Here is a 26,489-nt window from a genome sequence, read left to right as displayed (position 1 = left end):
TGTCTGTCCTCCACCTGCCTGTCCTCCACCTGCCTGTCCTCCACCAGTCTGTCCTCCACCTGTCCCTCCTCCACTTGTCTGTCATCCACCTGCCTGTCCTCCACCTGTCTGTCCTCCACCAGTCTGTCCTCCACCTGCCTGTCCTCCACCAGTCTGTCCTCCACCTGTCCCTCCTCCACCTGTCCCTCCTCCACCTGTCTGTCCTCCACCTGCCTGTCCTCCACCTGTCTGTCCTCCACCTGCCTGTCCTCCACCTGCCTGTCCTCCACCAGTCTGTCCTCCACCTGCCTGTCCTCCACCTGTCTGTCCTCCACTGGCCTGTCCTCCACCTGTCTGTCCTCCACCAGTCTGTCCTCCACCTGTCCCTCCTCCACCTGTCTGTCATCCACCTGTCTGTCATCCACCTGCCTGTCCTCCACCTGTCTGTCCTCCACCTGTCTGTCCTCCACCAGTCTGTCCTCCACCTGCCTGTCCTCCACCTGTCTGTCCTCCACCTGCCTGTCCTCCACCAGTCTGTCCTCCACCTGTCCCTCCTCCACCTGTCTGTCCTCCACCTGCCTGTCCTCCACCTGCCTGTCCTCCACCAGTCTGTCCTCCACCTGTCCCTCCTCCACTTGTCTGTCATCCACCTGCCTGTCCTCCACCTGTCTGTCCTCCACCTGCCTGTCCTCCACCAGTCTGTCCTCCACCTGCCTGTCCTCCACCAGTCTGTCCTCCACCTGTCCCTCCTCCACCTGTCTGTCCTCCACCTGCCTGTCCTCCACCTGTCTGTCCTCCACCTGCCTGTCCTCCACCAGTCTGTCCTCCACCTGTCTGTCCTCCACCTGTCTGTCCTCCACCTGCCTGTCCTCCACCAGTCTGTCCTCCACCTGCCTGTCCTCCACCTGCCTGTCCTCCACCAGTCTGTCCTCCACCTGCCTGTCCTCCACCTATACCTCCTCCACCTGTCTGTCCTCCACCTGTCCCTCCTCCACCTGCCTGTCCTCCACCAGTCTGTCCTCCACCTGCCTGTCCTCCACCAGTCTTTCCTCCACCAGTCTGTCCTCCACCTGTCTGTCCTCCACCTGCCTGTCCTCCACCAGTCTGTCCTCCACCTGTCTGTCCTCCACCAGTCTGTCCTCCACCTGTCCCTCCTCCACCTGTCTGTCATCCACCTGCCTGTCCTCCACCTGTCTGTCATCCACCTGTCTGTCATCCACCTGCCTGTCCTCCACCTGTCTGTCCTCCACCAGTCTGTCCTCCACCAGTCTGTCCTCCACCAGTCTGTCCTCCACCTGTCTGTCCTCCACCTGCCTGTCCTCCACCAGTCTGTCCTCCACCTGTCCCTCCTCCACCTGCCTGTCCTCCACCTGCCTGTCCTCCACCAGTCTGTCCTCCACCTGTCCCTCCTCCACTTGTCTGTCATCCACCTGCCTGTCCTCCACCTGTCTGTCCTCCACCAGTCTGTCCTCCACCTGCCTGTCCTCCACCAGTCTGTCCTCCACCTGTCCCTCCTCCACCTGTCCCTCCTCCACCTGTCTGTCCTCCACCTGCCTGTCCTCCACCTGTCTGTCCTCCACCTGCCTGTCCTCCACCAGTCTGTCCTCCACCTGCCTGTCCTCCACCAGTCTGTCCTCCACCTGCCTGTCCTCCACCTGTCTGTCCTCCACTGGCCTGTCCTCCACCTGTCTGTCCTCCACCAGTCTGTCCTCCACCTGTCCCTCCTCCACCTGTCTGTCATCCACCTGTCTGTCATCCACCTGCCTGTCCTCCACCTGTCTGTCCTCCACCTGTCTGTCCTCCACCAGTCTGTCCTCCACCTGCCTGTCCTCCACCTGTCTGTCCTCCACCTGCCTGTCCTCCACCAGTCTGTCCTCCACCTGTCCCTCCTCCACCTGTCTGTCCTCCACCTGCCTGTCCTCCACCTGCCTGTCCTCCACCAGTCTGTCCTCCACCTGTCCCTCCTCCACTTGTCTGTCATCCACCTGCCTGTCCTCCACCTGTCTGTCCTCCACCTGCCTGTCCTCCACCAGTCTGTCCTCCACCTGCCTGTCCTCCACCAGTCTGTCCTCCACCTGTCCCTCCTCCACCTGTCCCTCCTCCACCTGTCTGTCCTCCACCTGCCTGTCCTCCACCTGTCTGTCCTCCACCTGCCTGTCCTCCACCAGTCTGTCCTCCACCTGTCTGTCCTCCACCTGTCTGTCCTCCACCTGCCTGTCCTCCACCAGTCTGTCCTCCACCTGCCTGTCCTCCACCTGCCTGTCCTCCACCAGTCTGTCCTCCACCTGCCTGTCCTCCACCTATACCTCCTCCACCTGTCTGTCCTCCACCTGTCCCTCCTCCACCTGCCTGTCCTCCACCAGTCTGTCCTCCACCTGCCTGTCCTCCACCAGTCTGTCCTCCACCAGTCTGTCCTCCACCTGTCTGTCCTCCACCAGTCTGTCCTCCACCAGTCTGTCCTCCACCTGTCCCTCCTCCACCTGTCTGTCATCCACCTGCCTGTCCTCCACCTGTCTGTCCTCCACCTGTCTGTCCTCCACCAGTCTGTCCTCCACCAGTCTGTCCTCCACCTGCCTGTCCTCCACCTGTCTGTCCTCCACCTGCCTGTCCTCCACCAGTCTGTCCTCCACCTGTCCCTCCTCCACCTGTCTGTCCTCCACCTGCCTGTCCTCCACCTGCCTGTCCTCCACCAGTCTGTCCTCCACCTGTCCCTCCTCCACTTGTCTGTCATCCACCTGCCTGTCCTCCACCTGTCTGTCCTCCACCAGTCTGTCCTCCACCTGCCTGTCCTCCACCTGTCCCTCCTCCACCTGTCTGTCCTCCACCTGTCTGTCCTCCACCTGCCTGTCCTCCACCTGTCTGTCCTCCACCTGCCTGTCCTCCACCAGTCTGTCCTCCACCTGCCTGTCCTCCACCTGTCTGTCCTCCACCTGCCTGTCCTACACCTGTCTGTCCTCCACCAGTCTGTCCTCCACCTGCCTGTCCTCCACCTGCCTGTCCTCCACCTATACCTCCTCCACCTGTCTGTCCTCCACCTGTCCCTCCTCCACCTGCCTGTCCTCCACCTTTCCCTCCTCCACCTGTCATTCCTCCACCTGCCTGTCCTCCACCTGTCTGTCCTCCACCTGTCTGTCCTCCACCTGCCTGTCCTCCACCTGTCTGTCCTCCACCTGTCTGTCCTCCACCTGCCTGTCCTCCACCTGTCTGTCCTCCACCAGTCTGTCCTCCACCAGTCTGTCCTCCACCTGCCTGTCCTCCACCTGCCTGTCCTCCACCAGTCTGTCCTCCACCTGTCTGTCCTCCACCTGCCTGTCCTCCACCTGCCTGTCCTCCACCAGTCTGTCCTCCACCTGCCTGTCCTCCACCTGTCTGTCCTCCACTGGCCTGTCCTCCACCTGTCCCTCCTCCACCAGTCTTTCCTCCACCTGTCCCTCCTCCACCTGTCTGTCATCCACCTGTCTGTCCTCCACCAGTCTTTCCTCCACCAGTCTGTCCTCCACCTGCCTGTCCTCCACCAGTCTGTCCTCCAACTGCCTGTCCTCCACCTGTCCCTCCTCCACCTGTCTGTCCTCCACCTGCCTGTCCACCTGTCTGTCCTCAACCTGTCTGTCCTCCACCTGCCTGTCCTCCACCTTTCCCTCCTCCACCTGCCTGTCCTCCACCTGTCTGTCCTCCACCTGCCTGTCCTCCACCTGCCTGTCCTCCACCTGTCTGTCCTCCACCTGCCTGTCCTCCACCTGTCCCTCCTCCACCTGTCTGTCCTCCACCTGCCTGTCCTCCACCTTTCCCTCCTCCACCAGTCTGTCCTCCACCTGCCTGTCCTCCACCTGCCTGTCCTCCACCTGTCTGTCCTCCACCTGCCTGTCCTCCACCTGTCTATCCTCCACCAGTCTGTCCTCCACCTGCCTGTCCTCCACCTGCCTGTCCTCCACCTGTCTGTCCTCCACCAGTCTGTCCTCCACCTGTCTGTCCTCCACCTGCCTGTCCTCCACCGGCCTGTCCTCCACCAGTCTGTCCTCCACCTGCCTGTCCTCCACCTGCCTGTCCTCCACCAGTCTGTCCTCCAGCTGCCTGTCCTCCACCTGTCTGTCCTCCACCTGTCTGTCCTCCACCTGCCTGTCCTCCACCTGTCTGTCCTCCACTGGCCTGTCCTCCACCTGTCTGTCCTCCACCTGTCCCTCCTCCACCTGCCTGTCCTCCACCTGCCTGTCCTCCACCTGTCTGTCCTCCACCTGTCTGTCCTCCACCGGCCTGTCCTCCACCAGTCTGTCCTCCACCTGCCTGTCCTCCACCTGCCTGTCCTCCACCAGTCTGTCCTCCACCTGCCTGTCCTCCACCTGTCTGTCCTCCACCTGCCTGTCCTCCACCGGCCTGTCCTCCACCAGTCTGTCCTCCACCTGCCTGTCCTCCACCTGTCTGTCCTCCACCTGTCCCTCCTCCACCTGTCTGTCATCCACCTGCCTGTCCTCCACCTGTCTGTCCTCCACCTGCCTGTCCTCCACCTGTCTGTCCTCCACCTGCCTGTCCTCCACCTGTCTGTCCTCCACCTGTCTGTCCTCCACCTGCCTGTCCTCCACTTGTCTGTCCTCCACCTGCCTGTCCTCCACCTGTCTCTCCTCCACCTGCCTGTCCTCCACCAGTCTGTCCTCCAACTGCCTGTCCTCCACCTGTCCCTCCTCCACCTGTCTGTCATCCACCTGTCTGTCCTCCACCTGCCTGTCCTCCACCTGTCTCTCCTTCACCTGCCTGTCCTCCACCAGTCTGTCCTCCAACTGCCTGTCCTCCACCTGTCCCTCCTCCACCTGTCTGTCCTCCACCTGCCTGTCCTCCACCTGTCCCTCCTCCACCTGTCTGTCCTCCACCTTTCCCTCCTCCACCTGCCTGTCCTCCACCTGTCTGTCCTCCACTTGCCTGTCCTCCACCTGTCTGTCCTCCACTGGCCTGTCCTCCACCTGCCTGTCCTCCACCTGCCTGTCCTCCACCTGCCTGTCCTCCACCAGTCTGTCCTCCACCTGCCTGTCCTCCACCGGCCTGTCCTCCACCAGTCTGTCCTCCACCTGCCTGTCCTCCACCTGCCTGTCCTCCACCTGTCTGTCCTCCACCTGTCCCTCCTCCACCTGTCTGTCCTCCACCTGTCTGTCCTCCACCTGCCTGTCCTCCACCTGTCTGTCCTCCACCTGCCTGTCCTCCACCTGTCTGTCCTCCACCTGTCCCTCCTCCACCTGTCTGTCCTCCACCTGCCTGTCCTCCACCTGTCTGTCCTCCACCTGTCTGTCCTCCACCTGCCTGTCCTCCACCTGTCTGTCCTCCACCTGTCTGTCCTCCACCTGCCTGTCCTCCACCTGCCTGTCCTCCACCTGTCTGTCCTCCACCTGCCTGTCCTCCACCTGCCTGTCCTCCACCTGTCTGTCCTCCACTGGCCTGTCCTCCACCTGTCTGTCCTCCACCTGTCTGTCCTCCACCTGTCCCTCCTCCACCTGTCTGTCATCCACCTGCCTGTCCTCCACCTGTCTGTCCTCCACCTGCCTGTCCTCCACCTGTCTGTCCTCCACCTGCCTGTCCTCCACCTGTCTGTCCTCCACTGGCCTGTCCTCCACCTGTCTGTCCTCCACCTGTCTGTCCTCCACCTGTCCCTCCTCCACCTGTCTGTCATCCACCTGTCTGTCCTCCACCTGCCTGTCCTCCACCTGTCTCTCCTCCACCTGCCTGTCCTCCACCAGTCTGTCCTCCAACTGCCTGTCCTCCACCTGTCCCTCCTCCACCTGTCTGTCCTCCACCTGCCTGTCCTCCACCTGTCCCTCCTCCACCTGTCTGTCCTCCACCTGCCTGTCCTCCACCTTTCCCTCGTCCACCTGCCTGTCCTCCACCTGTCTGTCCTCCACCTGCCTGTCCTCCACCTGTCTGTCCTCCACCTGCCTGTCCTCCACCTGCCTGTCCTCCACCAGTCTGTCCTCCAACTGCCTGTCCTCCACCTGTCCCTCCTCCACCTGTCTGTCATCCACCTGTCTGTCCTCCACCTGCCTGTCCTCCACCTGCCTGTCCTCCACCAGTCTGTCCTCCACCAGTCTGTCCTCCACCTGCCTGTCCTCCACCTGTCTGTCCTCCACTGGCCTGTCCTCCACCTGTCTGTCCTCCACCTGTCTGTCCTCCACCTGTCCCTCCTCCACCTGTCTGTCATCCACCTGTCTGTCCTCCACCTGCCTGTCCTCCACCTGTCTCTCCTCCACCTGCCTGTCCTCCACCAGTCTGTCCTCCAACTGCCTGTCCTCCACCTGTCCCTCCTCCACCTGTCTGTCCTCCACCTGCCTGTCCTCCACCTGTCCCTCCTCCACCTGTCTGTCCTCCACCTGCCTGTCCTCCACCTTTCCCTCGTCCACCTGCCTGTCCTCCACCTGTCTGTCCTCCACCTGCCTGTCCTCCACCTGTCTGTCCTCCACCTGCCTGTCCTCCACCTGCCTGTCCTCCACCAGTCTGTCCTCCACCAGTCTGTCCTCCACCTGCCTGTCCTCCACCTGCCTGTCCTCCACTGGCCTGTCCTCCACCTGTCTGTCCTCCACCTGTCTGTCCTCCACCAGTCTGTCCTCCACCTGTCCCTCCTCCACCTGTCTGTCCTCCACCTGCCTGTCCTCCACCTGTCTGTCCTCCACCTGCCTGTCCTCCACCTGTCTGTCCTCCACCTGCCTGTCCTCCACCTGTCTGTCCTCCACCTGTCCCTCCTCCACCTGTCTGTCATCCACCTGTCTGTCCTCCACCTGCCTGTCCTCCACCTGTCTGTCCTCCACCTGTCTGTCCTCCACCTGCTTGTCCTCCACCTGCCTGTCCTCCACCTGCCTGTCCTCCACCTGTCTGTCCTCCACATGTCCCTCCTCCACCTGTCTGTCATCCACCTGTATGTCCTCCACCTGCCTGTCCTCCACCTGTCTGTCCTCCACCTGTCTGTCCTCCACCTGCCTGTCCTCCACCTGTCTGTCCTCCACCTGCCTGTCCTCCACCTGCCTGTCCTCCACCTGTCTGTCCTCCACCTGCCTGTCCTCCACCTGTCTGTCCTCCACCTGTCTGTCATCCACCTGTCTGTCCTCCACCTGCCTGTCCTCCACCTGCCTGTCCTCCACCAGTCTGTCCTCCACCTGCCTGTCCTCCACCTGTCCGTCCTCCACCTGTCCCTCCTCCACCTGCCTGTCCTCCACCTGTCTGTCCTCCACCTGCCTGTCCTCCACCTGCCTGTCAACCACCAGTCTGTCCTCCACCTGCCTGTCCTCCACCTGTCTGTCCTCCACTGGCCTGTCCTCCACCTGTCTGTCCTCCACCAGTCTGTCCTCCACCTGTCCCTCCTCCACCTGTCTGTCATCCACCTGTCTGTCATCCACCTGCCTGTCCTCCACCTGTCTGTCCTCCACCTGCCTGTCCTCCACCAGTCTGTCCTCCACCTGTCTGTCCTCCACCTGTCTGTCCTCCACCTGCCTGTCCTCCACCTGTCTGTCCTCCACCAGTCTGTCCTCCACCTGCCTGTCCTCCACCTGCCTGTCCTCCACCAGTCTGTCCTCCACCTGCCTGTCCTCCACCTATACCTCCTCCACCTGTCTGTCCTCCACCTGTCCCTCCTCCACCTGCCTGTCCTCCACCTTTCCCTCCACCTGTCTGTCCTCCACCTGCCTGTCCTCCACCTGCCTGTCCTCCACCTGCCTGTCCTCCACCTGTCTGTCCTCCACCTGCCTGTCCTCCACCTGCCTGTCCTCCACCTGCCTGTCCTCCACCAGTCTGTCCTCCACCTGCCTGTCCTCCACCAGTCTGTCCTCCACCTGCCTGTCCTCCACCTGTCTGTCCTCCACCAGTCTGTCCTCCACCTGTCCCTCCTCCACCTGTCTGTCATCCACCTGTCTGTCCTCCACCACTCTGTCCTCCACCAGTCTGTCCTCCACCTGCCTGTCCTCCACCAGTCTGTCCTCCAACTGCCTGTCCTCCACCTGTCCCTCCTCCACCTGTCTGTCCTCCACCTGCCTGTCCACCTGTCTGTCCTCCACCTTTCCCTCCTCCACCTGCCTGTCCTCCACCTGTCTGTCCTCCACCTGCCTGTCCTCCACCTGCCTGTCCTCCACCTGTCTGTCCTCCACCTGTCTGTCCTCCACCTGCCTGTCCTCCACCTGTCTGTCCTCCACCTGTCTGTCCTCCACCTGCCTGTCCTCCACCTGTCTGTCCTCCACCAGTCTGTCCTCCACCAGTCTGTCCTCCACCTGCCTGTCCTCCACCTGCCTGTCCTCCACCAGTCTGTCCTCCACCTGTCTGTCCTCCACCTGCCTGTCCTCCACCTGCCTGTCCTCCACCAGTCTGTCCTCCACCTGCCTGTCCTCCACCTGTCTGTCCTCCACTGGCCTGTCCTCCACCTGTCCCTCCTCCACCAGTCTTTCCTCCACCTGTCCCTCCTCCACCTGTCTGTCATCCACCTGTCTGTCCTCCACCAGTCTTTCCTCCACCAGTCTGTCCTCCACCTGCCTGTCCTCCACCAGTCTGTCCTCCAACTGCCTGTCCTCCACCTGTCCCTCCTCCACCTGTCTGTCCTCCACCTGCCTGTCCACCTGTCTGTCCTCAACCTGTCTGTCCTCCACCTGCCTGTCCTCCACCTTTCCCTCCTCCACCTGCCTGTCCTCCACCTGTCTGTCCTCCACCTGCCTGTCCTCCACCTGCCTGTCCTCCACCTGTCTGTCCTCCACCTGCCTGTCCTCCACCTGTCCCTCCTCCACCTGTCTGTCCTCCACCTGCCTGTCCTCCACCTTTCCCTCCTCCACCAGTCTGTCCTCCACCTGCCTGTCCTCCACCTGCCTGTCCTCCACCTGTCTGTCCTCCACCTGCCTGTCCTCCACCTGTCTATCCTCCACCAGTCTGTCCTCCACCTGCCTGTCCTCCACCTGCCTGTCCTCCACCTGTCTGTCCTCCACCAGTCTGTCCTCCACCTGTCTGTCCTCCACCTGCCTGTCCTCCACCGGCCTGTCCTCCACCAGTCTGTCCTCCACCTGCCTGTCCTCCACCTGCCTGTCCTCCACCAGTCTGTCCTCCAGCTGCCTGTCCTCCACCTGTCTGTCCTCCACCTGTCTGTCCTCCACCTGCCTGTCCTCCACCTGTCTGTCCTCCACTGGCCTGTCCTCCACCTGTCTGTCCTCCACCTGTCCCTCCTCCACCTGCCTGTCCTCCACCTGCCTGTCCTCCACCTGTCTGTCCTCCACCTGTCTGTCCTCCACCGGCCTGTCCTCCACCAGTCTGTCCTCCACCTGCCTGTCCTCCACCTGCCTGTCCTCCACCAGTCTGTCCTCCACCTGCCTGTCCTCCACCTGTCTGTCCTCCACCTGCCTGTCCTCCACCGGCCTGTCCTCCACCAGTCTGTCCTCCACCTGCCTGTCCTCCACCTGTCTGTCCTCCACCTGTCCCTCCTCCACCTGTCTGTCATCCACCTGCCTGTCCTCCACCTGTCTGTCCTCCACCTGCCTGTCCTCCACCTGTCTGTCCTCCACCTGCCTGTCCTCCACCTGTCTGTCCTCCACCTGTCTGTCCTCCACCTGCCTGTCCTCCACTTGTCTGTCCTCCACCTGCCTGTCCTCCACCTGTCTCTCCTCCACCTGCCTGTCCTCCACCAGTCTGTCCTCCAACTGCCTGTCCTCCACCTGTCCCTCCTCCACCTGTCTGTCATCCACCTGTCTGTCCTCCACCTGCCTGTCCTCCACCTGTCTCTCCTTCACCTGCCTGTCCTCCACCAGTCTGTCCTCCAACTGCCTGTCCTCCACCTGTCCCTCCTCCACCTGTCTGTCCTCCACCTGCCTGTCCTCCACCTGTCCCTCCTCCACCTGTCTGTCCTCCACCTTTCCCTCCTCCACCTGCCTGTCCTCCACCTGTCTGTCCTCCACTTGCCTGTCCTCCACCTGTCTGTCCTCCACTGGCCTGTCCTCCACCTGCCTGTCCTCCACCTGCCTGTCCTCCACCTGCCTGTCCTCCACCAGTCTGTCCTCCACCTGCCTGTCCTCCACCGGCCTGTCCTCCACCAGTCTGTCCTCCACCTGCCTGTCCTCCACCTGCCTGTCCTCCACCTGTCTGTCCTCCACCTGTCCCTCCTCCACCTGTCTGTCCTCCACCTGTCTGTCCTCCACCTGCCTGTCCTCCACCTGTCTGTCCTCCACCTGCCTGTCCTCCACCTGTCTGTCCTCCACCTGTCCCTCCTCCACCTGTCTGTCCTCCACCTGCCTGTCCTCCACCTGTCTGTCCTCCACCTGTCTGTCCTCCACCTGCCTGTCCTCCACCTGTCTGTCCTCCACCTGTCTGTCCTCCACCTGCCTGTCCTCCACCTGCCTGTCCTCCACCTGTCTGTCCTCCACCTGCCTGTCCTCCACCTGCCTGTCCTCCACCTGTCTGTCCTCCACTGGCCTGTCCTCCACCTGTCTGTCCTCCACCTGTCTGTCCTCCACCTGTCCCTCCTCCACCTGTCTGTCATCCACCTGCCTGTCCTCCACCTGTCTGTCCTCCACCTGCCTGTCCTCCACCTGTCTGTCCTCCACCTGCCTGTCCTCCACCTGTCTGTCCTCCACTGGCCTGTCCTCCACCTGTCTGTCCTCCACCTGTCTGTCCTCCACCTGTCCCTCCTCCACCTGTCTGTCATCCACCTGTCTGTCCTCCACCTGCCTGTCCTCCACCTGTCTCTCCTCCACCTGCCTGTCCTCCACCAGTCTGTCCTCCAACTGCCTGTCCTCCACCTGTCCCTCCTCCACCTGTCTGTCCTCCACCTGCCTGTCCTCCACCTGTCCCTCCTCCACCTGTCTGTCCTCCACCTGCCTGTCCTCCACCTTTCCCTCGTCCACCTGCCTGTCCTCCACCTGTCTGTCCTCCACCTGCCTGTCCTCCACCTGTCTGTCCTCCACCTGCCTGTCCTCCACCTGCCTGTCCTCCACCAGTCTGTCCTCCAACTGCCTGTCCTCCACCTGTCCCTCCTCCACCTGTCTGTCATCCACCTGTCTGTCCTCCACCTGCCTGTCCTCCACCTGCCTGTCCTCCACCAGTCTGTCCTCCACCAGTCTGTCCTCCACCTGCCTGTCCTCCACCTGTCTGTCCTCCACTGGCCTGTCCTCCACCTGTCTGTCCTCCACCTGTCTGTCCTCCACCTGTCCCTCCTCCACCTGTCTGTCATCCACCTGTCTGTCCTCCACCTGCCTGTCCTCCACCTGTCTCTCCTCCACCTGCCTGTCCTCCACCAGTCTGTCCTCCAACTGCCTGTCCTCCACCTGTCCCTCCTCCACCTGTCTGTCCTCCACCTGCCTGTCCTCCACCTGTCCCTCCTCCACCTGTCTGTCCTCCACCTGCCTGTCCTCCACCTTTCCCTCGTCCACCTGCCTGTCCTCCACCTGTCTGTCCTCCACCTGCCTGTCCTCCACCTGTCTGTCCTCCACCTGCCTGTCCTCCACCTGCCTGTCCTCCACCAGTCTGTCCTCCACCAGTCTGTCCTCCACCTGCCTGTCCTCCACCTGCCTGTCCTCCACTGGCCTGTCCTCCACCTGTCTGTCCTCCACCTGTCTGTCCTCCACCAGTCTGTCCTCCACCTGTCCCTCCTCCACCTGTCTGTCCTCCACCTGCCTGTCCTCCACCTGTCTGTCCTCCACCTGCCTGTCCTCCACCTGCCTGTCCTCCACCTGCCTGTCCTCCACCTGTCTGTCCTCCACCTGTCCCTCCTCCACCTGTCTGTCATCCACCTGTCTGTCCTCCACCTGCCTGTCCTCCACCTGTCTGTCCTCCACCTGTCTGTCCTCCACCTGCTTGTCCTCCACCTGCCTGTCCTCCACCTGCCTGTCCTCCACCTGTCTGTCCTCCACATGTCCCTCCTCCACCTGTCTGTCATCCACCTGTATGTCCTCCACCTGCCTGTCCTCCACCTGTCTGTCCTCCACCTGTCTGTCCTCCACCTGCCTGTCCTCCACCTGTCTGTCCTCCACCTGCCTGTCCTCCACCTGCCTGTCCTCCACCTGTCTGTCCTCCACCTGCCTGTCCTCCACCTGTCTGTCCTCCACCTGTCTGTCATCCACCTGTCTGTCCTCCACCTGCCTGTCCTCCACCTGCCTGTCCTCCACCAGTCTGTCCTCCACCTGCCTGTCCTCCACCTGTCCGTCCTCCACCTGTCCCTCCTCCACCTGCCTGTCCTCCACCTGTCTGTCCTCCACCTGCCTGTCCTCCACCTGCCTGTCAACCACCAGTCTGTCCTCCACCTGCCTGTCCTCCACCTGTCTGTCCTCCACTGGCCTGTCCTCCACCTGTCTGTCCTCCACCAGTCTGTCCTCCACCTGTCCCTCCTCCACCTGTCTGTCATCCACCTGTCTGTCATCCACCTGCCTGTCCTCCACCTGTCTGTCCTCCACCTGCCTGTCCTCCACCAGTCTGTCCTCCACCTGTCTGTCCTCCACCTGTCTGTCCTCCACCTGCCTGTCCTCCACCTGTCTGTCCTCCACCAGTCTGTCCTCCACCTGCCTGTCCTCCACCTGCCTGTCCTCCACCAGTCTGTCCTCCACCTGCCTGTCCTCCACCTATACCTCCTCCACCTGTCTGTCCTCCACCTGTCCCTCCTCCACCTGCCTGTCCTCCACCTTTCCCTCCACCTGTCTGTCCTCCACCTGCCTGTCCTCCACCTGCCTGTCCTCCACCTGCCTGTCCTCCACCTGTCTGTCCTCCACCTGCCTGTCCTCCACCTGCCTGTCCTCCACCTGCCTGTCCTCCACCAGTCTGTCCTCCACCTGCCTGTCCTCCACCAGTCTGTCCTCCACCTGCCTGTCCTCCACCTGTCTGTCCTCCACCAGTCTGTCCTCCACCTGTCCCTCCTCCACCTGTCTGTCATCCACCTGTCTGTCCTCCACCACTCTGTCCTCCACCAGTCTGTCCTCCACCTGCCTGTCCTCCACCAGTCTGTCCTCCAACTGCCTGTCCTCCACCTGTCCCTCCTCCACCTGTCTGTCCTCCACCTGCCTGTCCACCTGTCTGTCCTCCACCTTTCCCTCCTCCACCTGCCTGTCCTCCACCTGTCTGTCCTCCACCTGCCTGTCCTCCACCTGCCTGTCCTCCACCTGTCTGTCCTCCACCTGTCTGTCCTCCACCTGCCTGTCCTCCACCTGTCCCTCCTCCACCTGTCTGTCATCCACCTGTCTGTCCTCCACCTGCCTGTCCTCCACCTGCCTCTCCTCCACCTGCCTGTCCTCCACCAGTCTGTCCTCCAACTGCCTGTCCTCCACCTGTCCCTCCTCCACCTGTCTGTCCTCCACCTGCCTGTCCCCCACCTGTCCCTCCTCCACCTGTCTGTCCTCCACCTGCCTGTCCTCCACCTTTCCCTCCTCCACCTGCCTGTCCTCCACCTGTCTGTCCTCCACCTGCCTGTCCTCCACCTGTCTGTCCTCCACTGGCCTGTCCTCCACTGGCCTGTCCTCCACCTGCCTGTCCTCCACCTGCCTGTCCTCCACCAGTCTGTCCTCCACCTGCCTGTCCTCCACCGGCCTGTCCTCCACCAGTCTGTCCTCCACCTGTCTGTCCTCCACCTGCCTGTCCTCCACCTGCCTGTCCTCCACCTGTCTGTCCTCCACCAGTCTGTCCTCCACCTGCCTGTCCTCCACCAGTCTGTCCTCCAACTGCCTGTCCTCCACCTGTCCCTCCTCCACCTGTCTGTCCTCCACCTGCCTGTCCTCCACCTGTCCCTCCTCCACCTGTCTGTCCTCCACCTACCTGTCCTCCACCTTTCCCTCCTCCACCTGCCTGTCCTCCACCTGTCTGTCCTCCACCTGCCTGTCCTCCACCTGTCTGTCCTCCACCTGTCTGTCCTCCACTGGCCTGTCCTCCACCTGCCTGTCCTCCACCTGCCTGTCCTCCACCAGTGTGTCCTCCACCTGCCTGTCCTCCACCGGCCTGTCCTCCACCAGTCTGTCCTCCACCTGTCTGTCCTCCACCTGCCTGTCCTCCACCTGCCTGTCCTCCACCTGTCTGTCCTCCACCAGTCTGTCCTCCACCTGTCCCTCCTCCACCTGTCTGTCCTCCACCTGCCTGTCCTCCACCTGTCTGTCCTCCACCTGCCTGTCCTCCACCTGTCTGTCCTCCACCTGCCTGTCCTCCACCTGTCCCTCCTCCACCTGTCTGTCATCCACCTGTCTGTCCTCCACCTGCCTGTCCTCCACCTGTCTGTCCTCCACCTGCCTGTCCTCCACCTGTCTGTCCTCCACCTGTCCCTCCTCCACCTGTCTGTCCTCCACCTGTCTGTCCTCCACCTGCCTGTCCTCCACCTGTCTGTCCTCCACCTGTCTGTCCTCCACCTGCCTGTCCTCCACCTGCCTGTCCTCCACCTGTCTGTCCTCCACTGGCCTGTCCTCCACCTGTCTGTCCTCCACCTGTCTGTCATCCACCTGTCTGTCATCCACCTGCCTGTCCTCCACCTGTCTGTCCTCCACCTGCCTGTCCTCCACCTGTCTGTCCTCCACCTGCCTGTCCTCCACCTGTCTGTCCTCCACCTGTCTGTCCTCCACCTGTCCCTCCTCCACCTGTCTGTCATCCACCTGTCTGTCCTCCACCTGCCTGTCCTCCACCTGTCTGTCCTCCACCTGCCTGTCCTCCACCAGTCTGTCCTCCAACTGCCTGTCCTCCACCTGTCCCTCCTCCACCTGTCTGTCCTCCACCTGCCTGTCCTCCACCTGTCCCTCCTCCACCTGTCTGTCCTCCACCTGCCTGTCCTCCACCTTTCCCTCGTCCACCTGCCTGTCCTCCACCTGCCTGTCCTCCACCAGTCTGTCCTCCACCTGCCTGTCCTCCACCTGCCTGTCCTCCACCAGTCTGTCCTCCACCAGTCTGTCCTCCACCTGTCCCTCCTCCACCTGTCTGTCCTCCACCTGCCTGTCCTCCACCTGTCTGTCCTCCACCTGTCTGTCCTCCACCTGCCTGTCCTCCACCTGTCTGTCCTCCACCTGCCTGTCCTCCACCTGTCCCTCCTCCACCTGTCTGTCATCCACCTGTCTGTCCTCCACCTGTCTGTCCTCCACCTGCCTGTCCTCCACCTGTCTGTCCTCCACCTGTCTGTCCTCCACCTGTCTGTCATCCACCTGTCTGTCCTCCACCTGCCTGTCCTCCACCAGTCTGTCCTCCACCTGCCTGTCCTCCACCTGTCTGTCCTCCACCTGTCCCTCCTCCACCTGCCTGTCCTCCACCTGCCTGTCCTCCACCAGTCTGTCCTCCACCTGTCTGTCCTCCACCTGTCTGTCCTCCACCAGTCTGTCCTCCACCTGCCTGTCCTCCACCTGTCTGTCCTCCACCTGCCTGTCCTCCACCAGTCTGTCCTCCACCTGTCCCTCCTCCACCTGTCTGTCCTCCACCTGCCTGTCCTCCACCAGTCTGTCCTCCACCTGTCCCTCCTCCACTTGTCTGTCATCCACCTGCCTGTCCTCCACCTGTCTGTCCTCCACCTGCCTGTCCTCCACCAGTCTGTCCTCCACCTGCCTGTCCTCCACCAGTCTGTCCTCCACCTGTCCCTCCTCCACCTGTCTGTCCTCCACCTGCCTGTCCTCCACCTGCCTGTCCTCCACCAGTCTGTCCTCCACCTGCCTGTCCTCCACCTGCCTGTCCTCCACCTGTCTGTCCTCCACCTGCCTGTCCTCCACCTGTCTGTCCTCCACCAGTCTGTCCTCCACCTGCCTGTCCTCCACCTGCCTGTCCTCCACCAGTCTGTCCTCCACCTGCCTGTCCTCCACCTATACCTCCTCCACCTGTCTGTCCTCCACCTGTCCCTCCTCCACCTGCCTGTCCTCCACCTTTCCCTCCACCTGTCTGTCCTCCACCTGCCTGTCCTCCACCTGCCTGTCCTCCACCTGTCTGTCCTCCACCTGCCTGTCCTCCACCTGTCTGTCCTCCACCTGCCTGTCCTCCACCTGCCTGTCCTCCACCAGTCTGTCCTCCACCTGCCTGTCCTCCACCAGTCTGTCCTCCACCTGCCTGTCCTCCACCTGCCTGTCCTCCACCAGTCTGTCCTCCACCTGTCTGTCCTCCACCTGCCTGTCCTACACCTGCCTGTCCTCCACCAGTCTGTCCTCCACCTGCCTCTCCTCCACCTGTCTGTCCTCCACTGGCCTGTCCTCCACCTGTCTGTCCTCCACCAGTCTGTCCTCCACCTGTCCCTCCTCCACCTGTCCCTCCTCCACCTGTCTGTCATCCACCTGTCTGTCCTCCACCAGTCTGTCCTCCACCAGTCTGTCCTCCACCTGCCTGTCCTCCACCAGTCTGTCCTCCAACTGCCTGTCCTCCACCTGTCCCTCCTCCACCTGTCTGTCCTCCACCTGCCTGTCCACCTGTCTGTCCTCAACCTGTCTGTCCTCCACCTGCCTGTCCTCCACCTTTCCCTCCTCCACCTGCCTGTCCTCCACCTGTCTGTCCTCCACCTGCCTGTCCTCCACCTGCCTGTCCTCCACCTGTCTGTCCTCCACCTGTCTGTCCTCCACCTGCCTGTCCTCCACCTGTCCCTCCTCCACCTGTCTGTCCTCCACCTGTCTGTCCTCCACCTGCCTGTCCTCCACCTTTCCCTCCTCCGCCAGTCTGTCCTCCACCTGTCTGTCCTCCACCTGCCTGTCCTCCACCTGTCTGTCCTCCACCTGCCTATCCTCCACCAGTCTGTCCTCCACCTGCCTGTCCTCCACCTGTCTGTCCTCCACCAGTCTGTCCTCCACCTGTCTGTCCTCCACCTGTCTGTCCTCCACCTGCCTGTCCTCCACCTGTCTGTCCTCCACCTGCCTGTCCTCCACCTGTCTGTCCTCCACCTGTCTGTCCTCCACCTGTCCCTCCTCCACCTGTCTGTCATCCACCTGTCTGTCCTCCACCTGCCTGTCCTCCACCTGTCTGTCCTCCACCTGCCTGTCCTCCACCAGTCTGTCCTCCAACTGCCTGTCCTCCACCTGTCCCTCCTCCACCTGTCTGTCCTCCACCTGCCTGTCCTCCACCTGTCCCTCCTCCACCTGTCTGTCCTCCACCTGCCTGTCCTCCACCTTTCCCTCGTCCACCTGCCTGTCCTCCACCTGCCTGTCCTCCACCAGTCTGTCCTCCACCTGCCTGTCCTCCACCTGCCTGTCCTCCACCAGTCTGTCCTCCACCAGTCTGTCCTCCACCTGTCCCTCCTCCACCTGTCTGTCCTCCACCTGCCTGTCCTCCACCTGTCTGTCCTCCACCTGTCTGTCCTCCACCTGCCTGTCCTCCACCTGTCTGTCCTCCACCTGCCTGTCCTCCACCTGTCCCTCCTCCACCTGTCTGTCATCCACCTGTCTGTCCTCCACCTGTCTGTCCTCCACCTGCCTGTCCTCCACCTGTCTGTCCTCCACCTGTCTGTCCTCCACCTGTCTGTCATCCACCTGTCTGTCCTCCACCTGCCTGTCCTCCACCAGTCTGTCCTCCACCTGCCTGTCCTCCACCTGTCTGTCCTCCACCTGTCCCTCCTCCACCTGCCTGTCCTCCACCTGCCTGTCCTCCACCAGTCTGTCCTCCACCTGTCTGTCCTCCACCTGTCTGTCCTCCACCAGTCTGTCCTCCACCTGCCTGTCCTCCACCTGTCTGTCCTCCACCTGCCTGTCCTCCACCAGTCTGTCCTCCACCTGTCCCTCCTCCACCTGTCTGTCCTCCACCTGCCTGTCCTCCACCAGTCTGTCCTCCACCTGTCCCTCCTCCACTTGTCTGTCATCCACCTGCCTGTCCTCCACCTGTCTGTCCTCCACCTGCCTGTCCTCCACCAGTCTGTCCTCCACCTGCCTGTCCTCCACCAGTCTGTCCTCCACCTGTCCCTCCTCCACCTGTCTGTCCTCCACCTGCCTGTCCTCCACCTGCCTGTCCTCCACCAGTCTGTCCTCCACCTGCCTGTCCTCCACCTGCCTGTCCTCCACCTGTCTGTCCTCCACCTGCCTGTCCTCCACCTGTCTGTCCTCCACCAGTCTGTCCTCCACCTGCCTGTCCTCCACCTGCCTGTCCTCCACCAGTCTGTCCTCCACCTGCCTGTCCTCCACCTATACCTCCTCCACCTGTCTGTCCTCCACCTGTCCCTCCTCCACCTGCCTGTCCTCCACCTTTCCCTCCACCTGTCTGTCCTCCACCTGCCTGTCCTCCACCTGCCTGTCCTCCACCTGTCTGTCCTCCACCTGCCTGTCCTCCACCTGTCTGTCCTCCACCTGCCTGTCCTCCACCTGCCTGTCCTCCACCAGTCTGTCCTCCACCTGCCTGTCCTCCACCAGTCTGTCCTCCACCTGCCTGTCCTCCACCTGCCTGTCCTCCACCAGTCTGTCCTCCACCTGTCTGTCCTCCACCTGCCTGTCCTACACCTGCCTGTCCTCCACCAGTCTGTCCTCCACCTGCCTCTCCTCCACCTGTCTGTCCTCCACTGGCCTGTCCTCCACCTGTCTGTCCTCCACCAGTCTGTCCTCCACCTGTCCCTCCTCCACCTGTCCCTCCTCCACCTGTCTGTCATCCACCTGTCTGTCCTCCACCAGTCTGTCCTCCACCAGTCTGTCCTCCACCTGCCTGTCCTCCACCAGTCTGTCCTCCAACTGCCTGTCCTCCACCTGTCCCTCCTCCACCTGTCTGTCCTCCACCTGCCTGTCCACCTGTCTGTCCTCAACCTGTCTGTCCTCCACCTGCCTGTCCTCCACCTTTCCCTCCTCCACCTGCCTGTCCTCCACCTGTCTGTCCTCCACCTGCCTGTCCTCCACCTGCCTGTCCTCCACCTGTCTGTCCTCCACCTGTCTGTCCTCCACCTGCCTGTCCTCCACCTGTCCCTCCTCCACCTGTCTGTCCTCCACCTGTCTGTCCTCCACCTGCCTGTCCTCCACCTTTCCCTCCTCCGCCAGTCTGTCCTCCACCTGTCTGTCCTCCACCTGCCTGTCCTCCACCTGCCTGTCCTCCACCTGTCTGTCCTCCACCTGCCTATCCTCCACCAGTCTGTCCTCCACCTGCCTGTCCTCCACCTGTCTGTCCTCCACCAGTCTGTCCTCCACCTGTCTGTCCTCCACCTGCCTGTCCTCCACCGGCCTGTCCTCCACCAGTCTGTCCTCCACCAGCCTGTCCTCCACCTGCCTGTCCTCCACCAGTCTGTCCTCCACCTGCCTGTCCTCCACCTGCCTGTCCTCCACCAGTCTGTCCTCCACCTGCCTGTCCTCCACCTTTCTGTCCTCCACCTGTCCCTCCTCCACCTGCCTGTCATCCACCTGCCTGTCATCCACCTGCCTGTCCTCCACCTGTCTGTCCTCCACCTGTCTGTCCTCCACCTGCCTGTCCTCCACCTGTCTGTCCTCCACTGGCCTGTCCTCCACCTGTCTGTCCTCCACCTGTCTGTCCTCCACCTGTCCCTCCTCCACCTGCCTGTCCTCCACCTGCCTGTCCTCCACCAGTCTGTCCTCCAACTGCCTGTCCTCCACCTGTCCCTCCTCCATCTGTCCGTCCTCCACCTGCCTGTCCTCCACCTGTCTGTCCTCCACCTGCCTATCCTCCACTTGTCCCTCCTCCACCTGTCTGTCCTCCACCTGCCTGTCCTCCACCTTTCCCTCCTCCACCTGCCTGTCCTCCACCTGCCTGTCCTCCACCTGTCTGTCCTCCACCTGTCTGTCCTCCACTGGCCTGTCCTCCACCTGTCTGTCCTCCACCTGTCTGTCCTCCACTGGCCTGTCCTCCACCTGTCTGTCCTCCACCTGTCTGTCCTCCACCGGCCTGTCCTCCACCAGTCTGTCCTCCACCTGCCTGTCCTCCACCTGCCTGTCCTCCACCTGCCTGTCCTCCACCTGTCTGTCCTCCACCTGTCCCTCCTCCACCTGTCTGTCATCCACCTGCCTGTCCTCCACCTGTCTGTCCTCCACCTGTCTGTCCTCCACCTGCCTGTCCTCCACCTGTCTGTCCTCCACTGGCCTGTCCTCCACCTGTCTGTCCTCCACCTGTCTGTCCTCCACCTGTCCCTCCTCCACCTGTCCCTCCTCCACCTGTCTGTCATCCACCTGTCTGTCCTCCACCTGCCTGTCCTCCACCTGTCTCTCCTCCACCTGCCTGTCCTCCACCAGTCTGTCCTCCAACTGCCTGTCCTCCACCTGTCCCTCCTCCACCTGTCTGTCCTCCACCTGCCTGTCCTCCACCTGTCTGTCCTCCACCTGCCTGTCCTCCACCTGTCCCTCCTCCACCTGTCTGTCCTCCACCAGCCTGTCCTCCACCTTTCCCTCCTCCACCTGCCTGTCCTCCACCTGTCTGTCCTCCACCTGTCTGTCCTCCACCTGTCTGTCCTCCACCTGTCTGTCCTCCACTGGCCTGTCCTCCACCTGCCTGTCCTCCACCTGCCTGTCCTCCACCAGTCTGTCCTCCACCGGCCTGTCCTCCACCTGCCTGTCCTCCACCTGTCTGTCCTCCACCTGTCTGTCCTCCACCTGCCTGTCCTCCACCTGCCTGTCCTCCACTGGCCTGTCCTCCACTGGCCTGTCCTCCACCTGTCTGTCCTCCACCAGTCTGTCCTCCACCTGTCCCTCCTCCACCTGTCTGTCCTCCACCTGCCTGTCCTCCACCTGCCTGTCCTCCACCTGTCTGTCCTCCACCTGCCTGTCCTCCACCTGTCTGTCCTCCACCTGTCCCTCCTCCACCTGTCTGTCATCCACCTGTCTGTCCTCCACCTGCCTGTCCTCCACCTGCCTGTCCTCCACCTGTCTGTCCTCCACCTGCCTGTCCTCCACCTGTCTGTCCTCCACCTGTCCCTCCTCCACCTGTCTGTCATCCACCTGTCTGTCCTCCACCTGTCTGTCCTCCACCTGTCTGTCCTCCACCTGCCTGTCCTCCACCTGTCTGTCCTCCACCTGCCTGTCCTCCACCTGTCTGTCCTCCACTGGCCTGTCCTCCACCTGTCTGTCATCCACCTGTCTGTCCTCCACCTGCCTGTCCTCCACCAGTCTGTCCTCCACCTGCCTGTCCTCCACCTGTCTGTCCTCCACCTGTCTGTCCTCCACCTGTCCCTCCTCCACCTGCCTGTCCTCCACCAGTCTGTCCTCCACCTGTCTGTCCTCCACCTGCCTGTCCTCCACCTGTCTGTCCTCCACCTGCCTGTCCTCCACCTGTCTGTCCTCCACCTGCCTGTCCTCCACCTGTCTGTCCTCCACCTGCCTGTCCTCCACCTGCCTGTCCTCCACCTGTCTGTCCTCCACTGGCCTGTCCTCCACCTGTCTGTCCTCCACCTGTCTGTCCTCCACCTGTCCCTCCTCCACCTGTCTGTCATCCACCTGCCTGTCCTCCACCTGTCTGTCCTCCACCTGCCTGTCCTCCACTGGCCTGTCCTCCACTGGCCTGTCCTCCACCTGTCTGTCCTCCACCTGTCTGTCCTCCACCTGTCCCTCCTCCACCTGTCTGTCCTCCACCTGCCTGTCCTCCACCTGTCTGTCCTCCACCTGCCTGTCCTCCACCAGTCTGTCCTCCAACTGCCTGTCCTCCACCTGTCCCTCCTCCACCTGCCTGTCCTCCACCTGCCTGTCCTCCACCTGTCTGTCCTCCACCTGCCTGTCCTCCACCTGTCCCTCCTCCACCTGTCTGTCCTCCACCTGCCTGTCCTCCACCTTTCCCTCCTCCACCTGTCTGTCCTCCACCTGCCTGTCCTCCACCTGTCTGTCCTCCACCTGCCTGTCCTCCACCTGCCTGTCCTCCACCAGTCTGTCCTCCACCTGCCTGTCCTCCACCTGCCTGTCCTCCACCAGTCTGTCCTCCACCAGTCTGTCCTCCACCTGCCTGTCCTCCACCTGCCTGTCCTCCACCTGCCTGTCCTCCACCGGCCTGTCCTCCACCTGTCTGTCCTCCACCAGTCTGTCCTCCACCTGTCCCTCCTCCACCTGTCTGTCCTCCACCTGCCTGTCCTCCACCTGTCTGTCCTCCACCTGCCTGTCCTCCACCTGTCTGTCCTCCACCTGTCTGTCCTCCACCTGTCTGTCCTCCACCTGCCTTTCCTCCACCAGTCTGTCCTCCACCTGCCTGTCCTCCACCTGCCTGTCCTCCACCTGCCTGTCCTCCACCTGTCTGTCCTCCACTGGCCTGTCCTCCACCTGTCTGTCCTCCACCAGTCTGTCCTCCACCTGTCCCTCCTCCACCTGTCTGTCATCCACCTGTCTGTCCTCCACCTGCCTGTCCTCCACCTGCCTGTCCTCCACCAGCCTGTCCTCCACCTGTCTGTCCTCCACCTGCCTGTCCACCTGTCTGTCCTCCACCTGTCTGTCCTCCACCTGCCTGTCCTCCACCTTTCCCTCCTCCACCTGCCTGTCCTCCACCTGCCTGTCCTCCACCTGTCTGTCCTCCACCTGTCTGTCCTCCACCTGCCTGTCCTCCACCTGTCCCTCCTCCACCTGTCTGTCCTCCACCTGCCTGTCCTCCACCTTTCCCTCCTCCACCAGTCTGTCCTCCACCTGTCTGTCCTCCACCTGCCTGTCCTCCACCTGCCTGTCCTCCACCTGCCTGTCCTCCACCAGTCTGTCCTCCACCTGTCTGTCCTCCACTGGCCTGTCCTCCACCTGTCTGTCCTCCACCAGTCTGTCCTCCACCTGTCCCTCCTCCACCTGTCTGTCCTCCACCTGCCTGTCCTCCACCTGTCTGTCCTCCACCTGCCTGTCCTCCACCAGTCTGTCCTCCACCTGCCTGTCCTCCACCAGTCTGTCCTCCAACTGCCTGTCCTCCACCTGTCCCTCCTCCACCTGTCTGTCCTCCACCTGCCTGTCCTCCACCTGTCTGTCCTCCACCTGCCTGTCCTCCACCTGCCTGTCCTCAACCTGCCTGTCCTCCACCTATACCTCCTCCACCTGTCTGTCCTCCACCTGTCCCTCCTCCACCTGCCTGTCCTCCACCTTTCCCTCCTCCACCTGCCTGTCCTCCACCTGTCCCTCCTCCACCTGCCTGTCCTCCACCTGTCCCTCCTCCACCTGCCTGTCCTCCACCTGTCGGTCCTCCACCTGCTGGTCCTCCACCTGCCTGTCCTCCACCTGTCTGTCCTCCACCTGTCCCTCCTCCACCTGTCTGTCATCCACCTGCCTGTCCTCCACCTGTCTGTCCTCCACCTGTCTGTCCTCCACCTGCCTGTCCTCCACCAGTCTGTCCTCCACCTGTCTGTCCTCCACCTGCCTGTCCTCCACCTGCCTGTCCTCCACCTGTCTGTCCTCCACCTGCCTGTCCTCCACCAGTCTGTCCTCCACCTGTCTGTCCTCCACCTGCCTGTCCTCCACCAGTCTGTCCTCCACCTGCCTGTCCTCCACCTGTCTGTCCTCCACCTGCCTGTCCTCCACCAGTCTGTCCTCCACCTGTCCCTCCTCCACCTGTCTGTCCTCCACCTGTCTGTCCTCCACCTGCCTGTCCTCCACCAGTCTGTCCTCCACCAGTCTGTCCTCCACCAGTCTGTCCTCCACCTGTCCCTCCTCCACCTGTCTGTCATCCACCTGCCTGTCCTCCACCTGTCTGTCCTCCACCTGCCTGTCCTCCACCAGTCTGTCCTCCACCTGCCTGTCCTCCACCAGTCTGTCCTCCACCTGTCCCTCCTCCACCTGTCTGTCCTCCACCTGCCTGTCCTCCACCAGTCTGTCCTCCACCTGCCTGTCCTCCACCTGTCTGTCCTCCACCTGCCTGTCCTCCACCTGTCTGTCCTCCACCAGTCTGTCCTCCACCTGCCTGTCCTCCACCTGCCTGTCCTCCACCAGTCTGTCCTCCACCTGCCTGTCCTCCACCTGTCCCTCCTCCACCTGCCTGTCCTCCACCTTTCCCTCCTCCACCTGTCTGTCCTCCACCTGTCATTCCTCCACCTGCCTGTCCTCCACCTGCCTGTCCTCCACCTGTCTGTCCTCCACCTGTCTGTCCTCCACCTGCCTGTCCTCCACCAGTCTGTCCTCCACCTGCCTGTCCTCCACCTGCCTGTCCTCCACCTGCCTGTCCTCCACCTGTCTGTCCTCCACTGGCCTGTCCTCCACCTGTCTGTCCTCCACCAGTCTGTCCTCCACCTGTCCCTCCTCCACCTGTCTGTCATCCACCTGTCTGTCCTCCACCTGCCTGTCCTCCACCTGCCTGTCCTCCACCAGCCTGTCCTCCACCTGTCTGTCCTCCACCTGCCTGTCCACCTGTCTGTCCTCCACCTGTCTGTCCTCCACCTGCCTGTCCTCCACCTTTCCCTCCTCCACCTGCCTGTCCTCCACCTGTCTGTCCTCCACCTGCCTGTCCTCCACCTGTCTGTCCTCCACCTGTCTGTCCTCCACCTGCCTGTCCTCCACCTGTCCCTCCTCCACCTGTCTGTCCTCCACCTGCCTGTCCTCCACCTTTCCCTCCTCCACCAGTCTGTCCTCCACCTGTCTGTCCTCCACCTGCCTGTCCTCCACCTGCCTGTCCTCCACCTGCCTATCCTCCACCAGTCTGTCCTCCACCTGCCTGTCCTCCACCTGTCTGTCCTCCACCGGCCTGTCCTCCACCGGCCTGTCCTCCACCAGTCTGTCCTCCACCTGCCTGTCCTCCACCTGTCTGTCCTCCACCTGCCTGTCCTTCACCTTCCTGTCCTCCACCTGCCTGTCCTCCACCAGTCTGTCCTCCACCTGTCTGTCCTCCACCAGTCTGTCCTCCACCTGCTTGTCCTCCACCTGCCTGTCCTCCACCTGCCTGTCCTCCACCTGCCTGTCCTCCACCAGTCTGTCCTCCACCTGCCTGTCCTCCACCTGCCTGTCCTCCACCAGTCTGTCCTCCACCTGCCTGTCCTCCACCTGTCTGTCCTCCACTGGCCTGTCCTCCACCTGTCTGTCCTCCACCAGTCTGTCCTCCACCTGTCCCTCCTCCACCTGTCTGTCCTCCACCTGCCTGTCCTCCACCTGTCTGTCCTCCACCTGCCTGTCCTCCACCAGTCTGTCCTCCACCTGCCTGTCCTCCACCAGTCTGTCCTCCAACTGCCTGTCCTCCACCTGTCCCTCCTCCACCTGTCTGTCCTCCACCTGCCTGTCCTCCACCTGTCTGTCCTCCACCTGTCTGTCCTCCACCTGCCTGTCCTCCACCTGCCTGTCCTCAACCTGCCTGTCCTCCACCTATACCTCCTCCACCTGTCTGTCCTCCACCTGTCCCTCCTCCACCTGCCTGTCCTCCACCTTTCCCTCCTCCACCTGCCTGTCCTCCACCTGTCCCTCCTCCACCTGCCTGTCCTCCACCTGTCCCTCCTCCACCTGCCTGTCCTCCACCTGTCTGTCCTCCACCTGCCGGTCCTCCACCTGCCTGTCCTCCACTGACCTGTCCTCCACCTGTCTGTCCTCCACCTGCCTGTCCTCCACCTGTCCCTCCTCCACCTGCCTGTCCTCCACCTTTCCCTCCTCCACCTGCCTGTCCTCCACCTGTCTGTCCTCCACCTGCCTGTCCTCCACCTGCCTGTCCTCCACCTGTCCCTCCTCCACCTGTCTTTCCTCCACCTGCCTTTCCTCCACCTGTCTGTCCTCCACCTGCCTGTCCTCCACCTGTCTGTCCTCCACCTGCCTGTCCTCCACCTGCCTGTCCTCCACCTGCCTGTCCTCCACCAGTCTTTCCTCCACCTGTCTGTCCTCCACCTGCCTGTCCTCCACCGGCCTGTCCTCCACCTGCCTGTCCTCCACCTGCCTGTCCTCCACCAGCCTGTCCTCCACCTGTCTGTCCTCCACCTGCCTGTCCTTCACCTGCCTGTCCTCCACCTGTCTGTCCTCCACCTGCCTGTCCTCCACCAGTCTGTCCTCCACCTGCTTGTCCTCCACCTGCCTGTCCTCCACCTGCCTGTCCTCCACTGGCCTGTCCTCCACCTGTCTGTCCTCCACCTGTCCCTCCTCCACCTGTCTGTCCTCCACCTGCCTGTCCTCCACCTGTCTGTCCTCCACCTGTCTGTTCTCCACCAGTCTGTCATCCACCTGCCTGTCCTCCACCTGCCTGTCCTCCACCTGTCTGTCCTCCACCTGCCTGTCCTCCACCTGCCTGTCCTCCACCAGTCTGTCCTCCACCTGTCTGTCCTCCACCTATACCTCCTCCACCTGCCTGTCCTCCACCAGTCTGTCCTCCACCTGCCTGTCCTCCACCAGTCTGTCCTCCACCAGTCTGTCCTCCACCTGTCTGTCCTCCACCTGCCTGTCCTCCACCTGTCCCTCCTCCACCTGTCCCTCCTCCACCTGTCTGTCCTCCACCTGCCTGTCCTCCACCTGTCTGTCCTCCACCTGCCTGTCCTCCACCTGTCCCTCCTCCACCTGTCTGTCCTCCACCTGCCTGTCCTCCACCTGCCTGTCCTCCACCAGTCTGTCCTCCACCTGTCCCTCCTCCACCTGTCCGTCCTCCACCTGCCTGTCCTCCACCTGCCTGTCCTCCACCAGTCTGTCCTCCACCTGTCTGTCCTCCACCTGCCTGTCCTCCACCTGTCTGTCCTCCACCTGCCTGTCCTCCACCTGTCTTTCCAGCACTGACTAACAGTAAAGGGAAACTTTATGGCGGCTGGTTGAGCCAGAACCAATCAGAATGTCCTCAGT

The 26,489-nt window shown here is 62.8% G+C and overlaps 1 protein-coding gene across 1 annotated transcript in view; it reads right to left on the bottom strand.

Moving 5' to 3' along the window:
- The window catches only part of fmnl2b (formin-like 2b), a gene marked incomplete at both ends in the record, with an annotated part of 91,748 nt that overhangs the window by 26,420 nt on the left and 38,839 nt on the right, over nt 1-26,489 (bottom strand). The gene's annotated exons all lie outside the window — the stretch shown is intronic.

Source organism: Telmatherina bonti (genome assembly GCF_933228915.1).
Source record: "Telmatherina bonti genome assembly, chromosome: 24".
NCBI classification, from domain to species: Eukaryota; Metazoa; Chordata; class Actinopteri; order Atheriniformes; family Telmatherinidae; genus Telmatherina; species Telmatherina bonti.
This window is presented reverse-complemented; position numbering and strand designations above follow the sequence as displayed.